Below are 14,561 nucleotides of genomic sequence, written 5' to 3'. Positions count from 1 at the left end.
TGAGATTATATAAAAAAAATCCGATTTTGTTATAATTATTTTATTTCCTAATTTGTGGTTAGGGTTGATATTTGAGATGTCTTTGTTTTAAAATTGTGATGAGTAGATTTCCTTGTTGTGCTGTGTTCCATAATTTATCCACTATCCTTCTACTCTAAATACACGGGGTTACAAGCTATAATTTTCCCAAGTAAGTTGTCCAATTTTTCTTTTTTGGTTTTACATACTTAGATTTGTCTTTGTTCAGCAAAATAGGATTATAATTTGCCATTTTCTTCTATGTTAGGATCCAAGAGTCCTTTGTACCGCTGCAGGACTTCGATTAAGTCAAGGATGGCTAAATCTCCAAGAACTCTGAGGTTTGCCTCACTATTTTTCTTATTAGCACTTCCATGAGATGTCATGGCTTTCTCACTTGCAAATACAAGTTGAATTATCGAGTTCCAGTGAATATTGACAAGTTTATCATTAATTGGTATGTACAAAGAGGTTGCAAGAGGATCCCTAAACCCTAAACCCTAAACTATTTCCCTCGTAAACAAAATTGGTACTTTTTTTATTGCTTTCACCCTAATCTTCCTAGCTACAATGTAAACAATGATCTATTCCACCGTCTTTCCCAGAATAACCAGTCCCATTCATAGACCCGTCAATAGTCAAAACTCTTCCATGATGTTACCAAAAAATCCACTCACAAGAATCTCCACTCATAAATGGTTCCCTCATACCTCCATATCTACTTTCGATAAAGGAACTAACCCACCAAACAGAAGCATGAAGAACAACACACCAAGGAAGCTAACACTAGCAACCTTCGTTGTTTTCACCTCACTCTTCTTTTTCTCCACTTTCTTTGTACTTGTTGATGCGGGAACTATTGCCTGTGGTTTCAACTTTGAAATTGAAACCAATGTCACTATCCTAGTTGCTTCATCATATAAGGTGTTGTATATGACATCCATGGAGGAGGATGGGAATACATCCTGGGGGATGGCTACACTTGAGGAGCTACACCAGTACCTCCAAGTTGTGCCTTTTCTATTGTTTCATAGAATATATTTGCATTCAAATGTTGAATTGGTGAATGAAGTATCCTAACTCCTCAACATATTGTTTTTTTCATTGCCTTGACATGTGAGCACTTTCCCCTTTTTTTTAGCCGTCTTCTTTTTTTCCTCATCATTATTAACATTATCACTTAAGTAAAATATAGTGAATTTTTGGTTTTTTTTTACATTATTCGAGTCTTCACTATGTTATTTCCTTTTCAACAAATAACTACAATTACTTATATTGGCATTGAGTTTCTGTTCTACAACCCAACCTTTTGCTGAATTACATCCTAACTTCGGGGAAGAATGTAACAATTTATTAGAAATCAACAGATTATTCAACATTTTTGAGAGATTGGAACCACAATTCGCTGATGGCATGTTCAAGTACCCGGAGACATTAGTAAAAACCTAGTGCAACAACACAAACACTTCATCAAAAACTCTTGAAATGCTCCAACTACGAAGTAGCCCTGGCGATGACATGTACTTAACCATCTCAACTACCGCTTCCTAATTGGGGGCAAAAATTTTCATTTCCCTCGACATCAACTTGAAATTTCTATAATAATCGATATAATTCCTAATTAATTCATCATAGGTTGACTAAAGCAATTAGGGTCCATATGAAGCAGGTTTGATCACGTAGCTTCCCCTTGACAATCTCTCGAGGTTGACTTGATAGTTCCAAAAGCATCATCAAAACTCCCTATTGGTTACCAAAGATATTTGGGTCCATCTGACCCGAGTCCAAACCCTACTCCGGCCCAAGAAGTATAATTAGTAGTTTGTTGTATTTGATAGAAACAAGACCTGATCTAATGTTCGCGACAAGTCTTCTATTGAGGTTTATGCTAGATCATTTTGGTGTTGCTAAATGAACATTGAGATATATCAAAGGAACTGTTGATTATGGTATGTGATTTAAAAAGGAAGAGCAAGGGAAATTGATAGGTTATTCAGGTAGTGATTGGGAAGGAAGCTTGATTATATGCTTTTGCAAAGAAGAAATAAGTGGTTGTTCAATCTTCTGTGAAAGCACAACATATTCTCGTTGCTGGTGCAACTTATCATGTTCAATGACTAAGAAAGATTCTGAGTGATCTGGTGAATAATCTTATTGAACCTATTGTCATTAAGAATGACAAGATCTCAACAATAATGATGGTGCATAAAAAAGTGTAGTTTCATCCTATTTAGGCAAGCAGATAAGGATAGGGAAGTTACACTTGTTCATTGCAGCTTAGATAAGTAGATTGCAAACATAATGATCATGGCTCTTCCTAAGGGAAATTTTGAAGTTCTAAGGGATACGTTGAGAGTATCCAAGAAAAATATCAAGGAGGAGTGTTTGAAAATGAAATTTTTTTCTGATAATTCTTTGTAAGGAAAAGTTCGCCTTGTTTTATGGAATATATCTTGTAAGAACATACACTAGTGGTTCAATAGGTATGGTTTCTACTAACTTTTTTTAAAAGCTTTTATAGCTCTATGTGTGTTTGCATTCTGTAATTTTAAAGAAATGATGACTACGACAAAGACAGAGGGAGAGATTTCAAAAAATTCGATGTAGAAAGTTATCGTTCTATAAATTTAGTCACTGTCATTCTGAATGTCGTACTAGGATGCCTAGTGAGACAGAAGAGAAGTCAAATTTTGTTGAGGATAAAGAAGGAAAAACCTTGTTAGTGGAGGTTCATGCTAAAGTGAGTCCCAGGAGCAAGTTATTTTGGTATATATGTGAATACCGCCAGTTGTAACAATATGACAGGATGTAAATCTTCTTTTACTAATTTAAGCGAAAACGTTTAGTCAACATTTAGTTTTGGTGATCTATAAATAGTTAATATGATGGGAAAGGGTACAATATCAATTTTAGAACAAAAAATATGTATGTGGAAGTCATATCAAATCTGTTGAGAGTTGTCCCCGTCAGCTGTTACAAGAAAGGGTATTTCATCATGTTAAGGAATGATACATGTGAAATTTCTAGTCCCCCTAGATGATTTATTTATATTTTGAAAATTAGTCAAAACACATTGTTTCCATTGATTATTTAAAATGTTCAATCTTGCTACTTGGCGGAAATGAAAATTCCTTCATGGTTGTGGCATTTTTGATATGGTCACTTGAATTTTGGTGGCTTGAAGAATCATCAAAGGAAGAGTATGGTGACGGAGCATTATGAAATTGTTGTTCCATCTCAAGTTTGTGAAGAATGTGTTGTTAGAAAAAAACGTCGTTTAAGTTTCCTAATAGTAAGTCATGGACATATTCCAAAAGAAAACAGAAAGAAGCTTGATGATAGAGATGATAAATGTGTTTTTCTAGGTCTTAGTGAAACATGGTGTGCTAGCATTTGATGTAAAAATGAGGTTGCAGCAGTTGTACATGTGCCTATTCCACCTGGGATATATGGTGTGTTGACTCAAGTAAAGGATGAACTATCCTATGTAACTTTTTATAACGATTGCGGGGATGTTTTTTTGTTAGATATGTACGGAGGAATGGACATGAGTAAGAATCGTACTGTGTGAGTAAATCATGGACGCAAGAAGTCTCAACAGACATTGGACAAATATCCCTTTGTTGGCAATGGTACTGTGTTGTGCAGCGTATTACCGTGTATAAACGGTAGTGATGACATTGTGGTGATCTACAAAACTGAAAGGATATATATTTATTACCAGAATGGGAAGAAGGTGGAGACTATTATGACTCAAGCACAATTAAATCCTAAGAGAAGATTCATACCATACACAAACAGCCTCGCTGTGATACATGAGCTGAAGAAGTAGTTGTTCTGTCAAGTAGAATTCTCATGTTTAATTTCATCCTCTTTTGTTTTTATATGACTTGGATTGTAGATTAAGTTGTTTTTCGAATAGACGTGTTTAGGATTGCCAATATAGTTTGAACGTTTTTTCCTCCACTAATTTTGAATTATTTCTTGCTTGATTGCATTGTTTTACTTGTGAGTTCCTTTCTACTGTTACTGTTTAAATTTGACGATGGAATGCGCGGTATGATCAACACATTCCACTTTCATCAGAACGGAACTCACAAGTAAAAACACACAATCAAGCAAGAAATAACTAAAAATGAGTGATGGAAAAAATGTTCAAACTACCTTGGCAATCCAAAACATGTCTATCACAAAAAGAACTTAATCTGCAATCCAAGTCATATAAAAACAAAAGAAGATGAAATTAAACATGAGAATTCTACTTGACAACAACTACAACAGAACAACTACTTCTTCAGCTCATGTATCGCAATGAGGCTCTTTGTGTACGGTATGAATCTTCTCTTAGGATTTAATTGTCCTGGAGTCATAATAGTCTCCACCTTCTGCCTATTCAGATAATAAAGATATATCCTTTTAGTTGTGTAGATCACCACAATGTCATCACCACTGTTTATAAACGGTAATACACTACACTACACAGTATCATTGTCAACAAAGGGATGTTTCTCCAATGTTTGCCGAGACTTCTTGTCTCCAAGATTTACGCACACACTACGATTCAGACTCATGTCCATTCCTCCCTACATATCTAACATAAAAACATCCCCCCAATCGTTGTAAACACTTACATAGGATAGCTCATCCTTTACCTGAGTCAACACACCATATCTCCCAAGTGGAATAGGCGCACGTAGAATTGCTGCAACCTCATTTTTTACATCAAATGCTAGCACACCATTTTCTCCATATTCATCATACAAGATATTCAATTCTTGACAAAGAAGGTTGTGACTAGAAGAGATGTTTTTGATGAGGATTATACTTTGGATTGGAATATACATCAGTATACTCCAATCCTAATTAATGATGAAGTCAAAGAAGTAGTTGCCACACCCAAAATTGCTGAAATTTCTACTGAAGCAGGTTACTATATTTCACCACAAATTTTGAAAGAAATTAATGCTTCTGATCAGCCTCTTAGTTGTGATTGCATAAGGTTCACATAGATGATGGATTATAAGGTAACAACAATTCTTGTTAATGTAGATTCCCCACTTTTCTTTTTTTGTAGACGCAGATCCTACAACTTTTGAGAATGCTGTCAAAGAGGAGAAATGGAGAAAAGCTCACTACTTCAAAAATCACTTTTAGCGGAAATTACTTAATGGCAATAATATAAATGCCGCTAAATTATCTTTTACAATCCATTATTAGCGGCAATTGACCATTAGTAGGTAATAATTGACCCATAAACGACAGTTATTTTTTACTTAAAGAAATAACTAATAGACCATTTCATTAAGAGAATATATTTTATTCCAAAATACCCCCAACATTCTGTACAGGGTTATAGCTAAACCCATTCACTCCCAAAACCCCCCAAAATTCTAAAAAAAGGTAAGTCCAAATTATCGACGTTCTTCATCTGAAGCGCAATCCGAGATTCACCACATTGGCATGAATCACCATCAATTTCTCTGAAGCTTCATCTTCTTTGTCTTCGACTTCATCGTTTGTATCTCCGTTTTCTTCATCCGCCATCAAGTTTCTCAATCCTTTGTCACCTCTTCGATGTACGCCACATTTTTTTTATTTAATGTGATTAGATGATGATGAATGTTTTTTGTATGAGCGATGAAATTACCATATATAAGAACTGCACTCTTGCAATGAAGTTATAGTTTGCTGAGATAGAGTTGTACTTTGTATATGGCGTGTTGTGATAAGCTCGATCTGTAAATAATTTTGCTCTGTATTTGTCTTTGTTCTATTTCAGTTTGCTTGGTATATAATGCAACAATTTGTACCTTGCATAATGCAATCATTGTCTATTTTATGATTTTCTTTTTCAAACCATGCTTTTACTAATATGGTTTTTTTGTGAATGACTATAAAATCATGATATATAAGGATTAGTATGTGTAGTGTCCAGAGAGTTGTGCTCTATGCATTGTACTAAGCTCTAATTCGTTAATTTGTGCTCTATGCATTGTACTAATCTATAATTCGTTAATTTGAGTCCTTTTAGATTTTGCTTTCTTAAAACTTGAATTTGATTTGATTAGCCTAATATAGCTTTGATGAAGAACATAGCTTAGAAAATTTGTATATATTAATTAGACATTGTTTTCTTTTGAGTTTATCTCGAGAAGATGAGTTAAAATTCTTTGTAGCTTAGAACACTATTTAAAATTTCACAACAAAACTAAGAGCATCCTCTTGCAGGTGTGTTTCCATTGTTGTTTCCTTTAATAGTTTGTTTTTAAGTTTTCACATATTAGTATGTATATGACTAATTCGTAAGCATGCCATTGAAAAATCATGAAATTTGTCTAATAAACTTGTACCAGAGAACCAACAGGGCATAAGAAAACTTGTGTTCTCTGCAATATCTAGGTGCAGTAACATGACATCTTGTTGACATTTCTCCAGGAAGCCTCCTCTTGTCACTTATCCCAGCTTCCAATATTCTACAGCCTCTTAGATACATCATCCAATGATCTGATGTTGCTTGCATAGTAAATGAAATATCCAATCTCTTGTGCAACTGTCTGGATCAATAAATCTATGACCTTTTCCACAACTTGAGATAAGAATTGGAACATTCCGGTTCGTGATGGATTACAGTAAAGTTAGTAAAATGTATTTTTCTTTTAGAGGTTTGAAGAAAAATAGATAAGTAGTTAAGTTTGAAGTACGAAAAATGCAAACTAGACTTGGCAGCAGATTGATAATTGAACAACGTCTTCATGAAGAAGTGCAGTTTTATATTCAGGTATTATTAAAAGCTCAGAGTTGCTTTCGACCCCAAACATCTGAAGATAACAATTCTATTGGTGCCATTGATGAACTGAACAATGAGCCAGGTTCTCTCTTGTTTTATTGATGATAAATCTTGTCAAGTTTGGAGATGTCTCAGGTATTCTGAAAAAGATGGCTTATATTCATTCCTCCGGTCATATATATATATATATATATATATATATATTTGTTGAATTATTTGTCATTGTTGATATAAAGCTTAGAAATTGTACTTTATTCATTTTCTGTTGACTGTCATAGAGCGAGTGTTGAATCTTTAAATAAAGTTCGTGGATTATTAAAAGATTTTGGAATCTACCCTTGGGAAAGACAATTGTTGTGAAATTTAATAGTCGTAATCAATCAATTGGAAAAGAGGGTCAAAAGCTTTCTAGGTTTCTAGGCATCATTGCTAGAATCCCAGATTTGACACCATTATATGCAAATGATTGGTGAGTGTTTGACGAAGAAGAAAAGAAAAAATTTGTGGAGTTTTTGAGGGTATGAAAATATTATTCTTAACAAGTATCATTTCTTTTTATTCATGATATTGTCTTTTTAACTTTTGTCTATCTTTTCAGAAAAAAATCTCAATTCCAATACATGGAGAAGAGTTTGTGAAAAAGTCGATAGGAAAAAAATGAAGGGACTATAAATGTGACTTAAAGGCTATGTATGTGTACCAATTATAAGACCAAAGATGCCTTGATGAAAAATAGACCAAGTCACATACCAAGAGATCAGTGGAGTTTTCTCATCTCGTTTTGGCTTTCTGAAAAAGCAAAGGTTAGTGATAGTTTTGTTTTATTAGTACTGACATGTTTTTATTGAATTCTCTAACTATGTAGTTCCATATCCAAAATATGATTGAACTGATAAATAGTTGTACTATCTTAAAATTTTACTTTGGTACCGATGATCCCCCTTTCCTTGTGGCAGTATTGACACGAATAAGGAAATCAGCATGATTTGATATGCTTCTTTCATGGTCAAAAGTTATGCTAAACAAGAACTGATGTTTTATTTTCTCCTTTTAGAGGCATAGTTAAACAAATATAATTAGTAGATCTAAGCATAATATGCCTCACATCGGAGGGTCCAAAAGCATAGCAACCTTGATATGTATTCATGCATACATTACTTACTATAATATTTACCAACTCATTTCAATCATGACTTATTCATCTGGAATAAATTGTACTTGATTAGGCTATAGATGGAATTGATCCTACACGTGCAAAAGTCTACATATTAACTCTTACAAAACGCAAAGATGATAGACCATTGGATGAGGAGTCTTCAAATATAGTTGGAAAATTTCTTACCCTTTTAACTTTTAGGATTAAAGTATGAGTAATTAATAGCACATGACTTGATATCAATTATCTTTTCATAAATTATGTCTTCATTATTCTCAGAACATGATGAAAGAGAAGTTGAGTAATGGTGAGACATCTGAGGAACAATCACATGACAATGTTGCCTGGGAAGGAGATGTGTATTCTCAAAGTGTTGGGAAATGAAAAAAGTGGTTATGTTCGTGGTTTAGGACGTGGTCCAACCCCTTTTGTGTTATGGGGCAGTAAGTCTTTCATACGAAATGTTGTTGTTGATGATTTGTGTGATGAGACCGATATGCACATAAGCTAGAACAAGAGATAAATGAGTTGAAAAAGTTCAACAAAAACAGGATGAAGAATTGTCTTTGATGACAAAAAATCAAGAAATGCTACTTTCAGAATTATCATGTATGAGACAAGTTATGTGGAAATATTCTCCTACTGAATTAAGTCGGCCTCAAAACAATGAAAGAACTACTAGACAGGTTATTAGATTCTAAAGTTTTAAATTTTTGTTCTTGAAATTTAGCTTCAGAAGAAAATTTTTCCATCTGATGTATTGATTTTCATAGGTTTCTGATGCCAATATTGGCAATGAACAAGCAATATAAGCACGGCTCAAGTCGTTACTGGCCACAAGTTCTTTCTTCTTGTTGGGTAATCACTTTTACCATATGTCTGATTCTTTATTTTTATTTTTTTTGCAATTATATGTTATCCATAAAATCTGTACATTGTAAGAGTAGCAAAGAAAGTAAACTCTGGTCGTTCTCAGAAGACTGAACTGTGAAAGTCTATTTGGGGTACTGTAAGTTCTTTTATTTATTCACAAACATTTACTCCCTCCAATTTACTTGTTCAACATCGACGGACTAAACATGTATGAGCAAGGTGCTACGCAGCTCAACAATAGATTTTTTTGGGGCTCCCTAGACTTTGGGTTTGAAGACACAATGGAGAATGATAATTTATTACATTTTAATTTGTGTTTATAACAGCTCATGTCTGATTAGGTTGCTAGTTATCTATTAGTATGAATTTTAATTTGTGTTTATGACATAAACTTGTTGTCAATCTTGCTTCCTTATTCTCTGGAAGTATTCTGTTAGTGTTAGGAATAATAAAGAGAGTGTACAAATAATTGATGACTTTTGTACATTCAAATTTGGGAAATGTGTGATGAGTAGTAGGTTGTCTCATTCATAAAATTCATAGTTATGTTGTTGATCAATCCTTTAATGCCATGGGGATAATTATGGATAAACTGGTTTATGTTTTGGATAATGTGAAGAGCTGGCCAATCTAAGTGGAACTCAATCACATATATATATGTATCTTTTGCAGGGTGTTTTATGCATGTACTCCGAAAAATTAATTCCTAGATATTGATGCAGCTAGCTATGGCCTGCTTTCTTAGTGTTAAATATTGTTGGTTATCTCTTTCTGTATAATTCTTACTTGTCGTGATCCAATCAAGTTTATAGCTAATTTCAGTTATTGTTTTTTACTGTAGTTTGGCCGGCATGATAGAGAAAAATGAGAAATTGAATGGATTGTGGAAAAGAATAGTACTCATTGTATTGATTCGGAATGTCATCAACGTATCATCTGTGACATTGGTCGTGATCCAAGCTGCCATAGTTTGACTGGGGAAAAACAAATAATGGTTCAATCTTTTTGTTTGTCTATTGTTGAACAAATTCTCACTATTTTTGAATACTTGACTGCATTCTTATTGTTTTGATGATTCATATTTTTTCTTACTGCTAGAAGGCACAGACGGTGGATGTATTGATTGTTCTTATATATGATATCTTTGAATTAATTCTCCAGTTAAGTATATTAAGGTGAATTCATGGTCAGCTTAAGTTTCAGTAGTAATTGCTACTAAAGTAGGTCTTCTTTATCGGCAATTATTGTATTTTTAGTGATAATAACAAATGTCACAAAATATGAAAGTTTTACCGGCAATAATGATTGTCACAAAATGAATGCCACTGAAAGTGATTACCAATTGCCACTAAATAAATGCCGCAAGAAGTATTTACTTTTACCGGCAATTATATTGATCTTTATCGGCTCCCTGAATAAAATGCCGATAAAGGTTTTAGCGACACTGAATGCATTGACATTAATTTAATTGCTGCCAAAATTTTTTGCAACACTAAAAATTGCCGCTAAAAGTAAAATTAATTGTCACTAAAAGTCTCTTTTGGTGTAGTGGATATTCATGGAAAGATTGATGCTATTAAAGGAAATAACTCTTGGGAGTTAACATATATTCCAAAAGGGCACAAAACCATTGGACTCAAGTGGGTTTATAAGACGAAACTGAAAGGTAATAGTGAAATCAACAAGTATAAGGTGTGATTGGTAGCTAAGAGATATAAACAAGAGCATGGTGTGGAATTAACTAAAGGTTTTACTCCAGTTCATGACTCAATTAGAATTGTAATTGCCTTGGGGGCACAAAATTTGTGGCCTATCTTTGAGTTGAATGTCAAATCAACTTTCCTAGATGATTACTTGTGCTACTACAGTTGAAATCTTCTTGTATTATTGTTGGTGCAACTTCAATGATTCTTTTATTTTTAACAAAGTTTATAGTATCGACATTAGTCTTATTGTAGTTTGCATAGTTTAGGTATTGTTGATAGTATCAAGATTACTGTTGCTTTGTCTATTTTGTTTAATTGTTATATTTTACTCAATGAATATCATATTTATGATTGTGTAAACTTTCTAGTTATGATTATGAGGATTGTAATTTGCAATTTATTGGAATTCAATGTCTTTCATCCTTTGGTGGGGAGAGTTTGAAAATTGTCGTAGTGGATTGAGTTGTCTTGTTCAAGTGCAACGTTGTAATGTAGTTAGCTAACTAATTTGTTCCTGACTTAGTTGTTTACCTGGTGCTAATTCTTGTATCTATTTACTAGCTGCTAAATTGTCCTCATCCGGATACACTTTTATAGCTATAGTTTTTGAGTTGGTTCCTGATAGGTTTGGCTCCTCATGAACTATTAGAGCTTCTACCTCTATGTTAGAGTATTGGTTTCCTAGTAGTTATTTGCTGGTGTGTGTTCTTTTACCTTTTCATTTCTGAACTTCCTCTTCCCTAATTTTTGACCCTTTTAAAATTGTAGGTGAACAAAATGATGAGCAAAGCGGGAATGAAATCAGTGAAGCCCTTACTTAAAGAGAATTTGTTTCTACAAACATTCTAGCACTATTTTACTGTTGGCCTAATTTTGTGAACTTAAATAAATGTCAACTCTTGAACATTCTAGCACTATTTTTACTTTTTTGCCCAATTTTGTGAAGTTGAATGAATGTCAACTCTTAAACATTCTAGGACTATTTTAATGTTTAGGCTTAATTTTTGTGAACATCAATGTATGTTGACTCTTGAATTGAAAATCAAGATCATTTGATTTTATCTATAATGTATGAATGCTACAAGTTGATGTACATATTGATTTAATAGGTTATTTCAAAATGGCTACAGTTGCAATAGTTAAGAAGAACTGTTGTAATAGGTCGTTTGCAACGATTTGCAACTGTTGCAGAAAGTATTGAAAGGTGTCGTCCTAGAATAAAAAACAATTGTTGCTATAGATAGTGTGTTGCTGAAATTCACAATTGGTGCTATAAAACCTTTTGCAACGGTTTGAAACTGTTGCAACAACCGCAAGAAAATCGTCGTCCTAAACTAAAAAATAAGCGTTGTTGTAAATGGTGTGTGGCAACGCTTTACCACCGTCGTTATAAACTCTTTTGCAATGATTTATCAACTAGTGCAACATATGTACCAATGTGTCGTCCTAGACTAAAGAATAATTGTTGCTATAGACGGTCTGTGGCAACGACTTATTACTATTGTTGTGAAACCGTTACTATAGATATATCGCAACAACCTTATATGCAACACGCCAGTTTCTGTTACCATAGCTCCATTGCTACAATTATTGAGTCTATGGCAATAATTATTCCAGTGTTGCAATAGGCATGTTTTCTACTAGTGACCCTTGATGAAAACAAAGGGGCTAACCCATCGGTGGCCCCCTAGAATTGTTATAAAATATGTTAAATTTTCTTTTAGCAATAAAATTTGTGGAGCTGTATTTATTTGAAAAAATTTGAGATACACAAATTCACTTAAGTTATATTATAAAAGGATTGAACAATATTTAAGTTAAAGAGATTAAAAAAATTTCTGGTATATGGAAGAAGATTAAGGGGTGTGTTGTGAGAAGACCATGAGTTGGGTGGGATATGCTTCTCCTAAATATTTTTTAAGGTGATTTAATCATTTTTGTTATTATTTGGGAATAACTGTCACGTGTCATCAATCCACTGACCATCTTTTTAAAAAATAATTCATAGTTTATTATTTAAGAATTATTTTGAACAAAAGGACAAGTGTCCTAATTTAATTTGACACTTTACACATCAGTCGTGAGTGGAACACACTCACCATTATATTTTTATTGAATGTAAAAAGAAGTGTAATAACACTACAAAAAAAGGTCTAAATTACATAATAGTTTTTCCAGGGATTAGTATAGAAATCCCTAGGAAAAGTATAGAAATCCCTAGGAAAGTTATTTTCATGCAAATTTTTATATCTATCTCCGGAAAAATCCTCATGTAATTAACACTTCTCTTGTAGTGAAATGACATATCAGGATCCTACGTGAGGTGTATAAAATGAACAAAGTGTAGTTTAGAAGTCTAAGTAAAAGTTGATGCCAACTTTAGGGAGCCACCAATGGCTTAACCCAAAATAAAGAGAGTATGATACTAACTAGGTGTTAGACCCGTAAACTACTTGATCTAACTACGTGCAGACATGTCAAGGACTTGGGTATTGGTCTTGACATGGATGAGGGCAAAACAGTGCAACATAGGATTCGAGGTGCTTGAGTGTCGGCAAGGCAGCTTGAGCGTGCAAGGCTTACGTGTGGGCTACAGCCTTTGGCAAGGCAATGTGTTGGCTTGACAAGGCAAAGTTGTGAAGACATGACAATGGCAAGAACAAAGGTAGTTCATGTGAATTGATTAAATAAAACAAAGTGTTGGAGGACAGCTAAAATATTCTAAGTGTTGGAAGCTGGGTGAAATATTCTAAATGTTGGAATGTAGCTTGAAATATTCTAAGTGTTAGAATATTAGTATTTCGTATAGATAAGAATGTAATTTGAATTAGATTCTATCTGTTAGAAATATAGCTGTTGGAAACTTAGTTTGAACCCTGTAATGACAAGTGTCGGACAATTGTCATTTGTAACTGCCGCATATAACTACCATGTGCAGAAATTTTATTAAGGGTGGGAATTCGTCTAAGGCTGAGACAGACTTTTTTCTAGCCTTAGACAAATTCGTGAAGCCTTCCTTTGTATTAATTATCAGCTTAATAAAGGTTGGGACAAGTTCCTCTAAAGTCTGTTTGCTGTTTTACTTTGCTGCTAAAGTATTTCTATACTTAGTCAAAATCGTGGGTGTAAAATAGGCTAAGTGTTACAGGTGTTTCTAAGACTGCCTAGAGTGGTGTTCGGTAAAAATAAATCGACCCTCTTTAAATTGGTATCAAAGCACGATTGAACGATGGTGAAAAACGCAGAACTATGGGAACTGGAATGAAAAATTGAAGCATTAGTTGGGTTTATAGATGATATTTTGGGAGACTCTATGTTTGTGGATTTGTTTACACAAGTCATTGATTTGAGACTTGACGCTGAGAAAGTTCAGGGGGATATTGGTGTATATCGACAGAATGTTGATAATCATATCACCGAAATCTTGGATTTTCTTACCACAACTACGCATTAACTTGAGGGATTGCAGAAGGAAAATGAGAACCTTCATGTCGAGCTCATTGTATTTTTTCGGGCTGTGTCTACGTTGAGTTCTAATCGTGTTGAATCATCTAAGGTTAAAATTCCAGAACCTAAGCCCTTTAGTGGTGCAAGATGTGCTAAAGAACTGGAAAACATTATTTGGGACATGGAACAGTATTTTACTGTTGCAAGGGTGCCTGACGTTGATAAGTTAAACATTACCACAATCTACTTGATGGGTGATGCTAAAATTTGGTGGAGAACGCGAAATGCAAATGATGTAAGTGTTGGTCGTCATAGAATTGATACATGGGATAAGTTCATAAAGGAAGTACGTGATCAATTTCTTTGTAGCAACGCATCTTGGCTTGCAAGGGATAAATAGAAAAGGCTAAGGCAGACGGGTTCAGTGAGGGAATACAGTAAAGAATTCACCTCTGTGATTTTATACATACAGAATATGTCTGATGAGGATAAATTACACAACTTTATTTCGGGTATGCAAGGCTGGGCTCAAAACGAACTTCGGAGACACAATGTTAAAGATCTGCCTGGTGCA

At 34.0% G+C, this 14,561-nt stretch overlaps 1 pseudogene; it reads right to left on the bottom strand.

Annotated features, from left to right (window-relative positions):
• Window positions 1–257: 257 nt before the first annotated feature.
• On the bottom strand, window positions 258–1,488 carry LOC112941280 (bZIP transcription factor 17-like; annotated as a pseudogene).
• Between the last annotated feature and the right edge of the window lie 13,073 nt (window positions 1,489–14,561).

This window comes from Solanum lycopersicum, chromosome 4 (assembly GCF_036512215.1).
Source record: "Solanum lycopersicum chromosome 4, SLM_r2.1".
In the NCBI taxonomy this organism is placed as follows: domain Eukaryota; kingdom Viridiplantae; phylum Streptophyta; class Magnoliopsida; order Solanales; family Solanaceae; genus Solanum; species Solanum lycopersicum.
Note: the sequence above shows the minus strand (reverse complement) of the source record. Positions and strands in the feature narration are given on the sequence as shown.